The sequence below is a fragment of the Physeter macrocephalus genome, chromosome 8 (genome assembly GCF_002837175.3).
Source record: "Physeter macrocephalus isolate SW-GA chromosome 8, ASM283717v5, whole genome shotgun sequence".
Lineage (NCBI taxonomy): Eukaryota > Metazoa > Chordata > Mammalia > Artiodactyla > Physeteridae > Physeter > Physeter macrocephalus.
Genome location: NC_041221.1, coordinates 15,612,861 through 15,614,403, shown reverse-complemented (window position 1 = coordinate 15,614,403; position 1,543 = coordinate 15,612,861). Strand labels below are relative to the sequence as shown.

The window sequence follows — 1,543 nt, the reverse complement described above, 5'->3', positions numbered from 1 at the left end:
AGATCCCACATGCCACAGAGCGGCTGGGCCCGTGAGCCATGGCTGCTGAGCCTGCACGTCCGGAGCCTGTGCTCCGCAACAGGAGAGGCCACAGCAGTGAGAGACCCGAGTACCACAAAAAAAAAAAAAAAAAAAAATACCCTAGAAGGAATCAATAACAGAATAACTGAGGCAGAAGAACGGATAAGTGACCTGGAAGATAAAAGGGTGGAAATAACCGCCAGGGAGCAGAATAAAGAAAAAAGAATTGAGGACAGTCTCAGAGACCTCTGGGACAACATTAAACGCACCAACATTCGAATTATAGGGGTCCCAGAAGGAGAAGAGAAAAAGAAAGGGTCTGAGAGAATATTTGAAGAGATTATAGTCAAAAACTTCCCTAACATGGGAAAGGAAGTAGTCAATCAAGTCCAGGAGGCACAGAGAGTACCATACAGGATAAACCCAAAGAGAAACATGCCGAGACACATACTAATCAAACTATCAAAAATTAAATACAAAGAAAAAAATATTAAAAGCAGCAAGGGAACAGCAACAAAGAACATACAACGGAATCCCCATAAGGTTAAGAGATGATTTTTCAGCAGAAACTCTGCAAGCCAGAAGGGAGTGGCAGGACATACTTAAAGTGATGAAAGGGAAAAAACTACAACCAAGATTACTCTACCCAGCAAGGATCTCAGATTCGATGGAGAAATTAAAACCTTTACAAATAAGGAAAAGTTAAGAGAATTCAGCACCACCAAACCAGCTTTACAACAAATGCTAAAGGAACTTCTCCTCAAGGGATCTATCCAAGAAGAAGATATAACAATTTTAAATATATATGCACCCAACACAGGAGCACCTCAATACATAAGGCAAATGCTAACAGCCATAAAAGGGGAAATCGACAGTAACACAATAATAGTAGGGGACTTTATTTTTATTTATTTTGTTTTTGGTACGCAAGCCTCTCACTGTTGTGGCCTCTCCCGTTGCGGAGCACAGGCTCCGGACACGCAGGCTCAGCGGCCATGGCTCACGGGCCCAGCCGCTCCGTGGCATGTGGGATCTTCCCGGACTGGGGCACAAACCCGTGTCCCCTGCATCGGCAGGCGGATTCTCAACCACTGCGCCACCAGGGAAGCCCCCAGTAGGGGACTTTAAAACCCCACTTTCACCAATAGACAGATCATCCAAAATGAAAATAAATAAGGAAACACAAGCTTTAAATGACACATTAAACAAGATGGACTTAATTGATATTTATATGATATTCCATCCAAAAAAAAAAACCAGAATACTTTCTTCTCAAGTGCTCATAGAACATTCTCCAGGATAGATCATATCCTGGGTCACAAATCAAGCCTTGGTAAATTTAATAAAATCGAAATCGTATCAGGTATCTTTTCCAACCACAACGCTATAAGACTAGATATCAATTACAGGAAAAAATCTGTAAAAAATACGAACACATAGAGGCTAAACAATACACTACTAAATAACCAAGAGATCACTGAAAAGATCAAAGAGGAAATCAAAAAATACCTAGAAACAAATG

The 1,543-nt window shown here is 41.3% G+C and overlaps 1 protein-coding gene across 4 annotated transcripts in view; it reads right to left on the bottom strand.

Annotated features, from left to right (window-relative positions):
* PRMT2 (protein arginine methyltransferase 2) overlaps positions 1 to 1,543 on the bottom strand; it is a 54,264-nt gene that overhangs the window by 7,871 nt on the left and 44,850 nt on the right. The window lies entirely within an intron of this gene.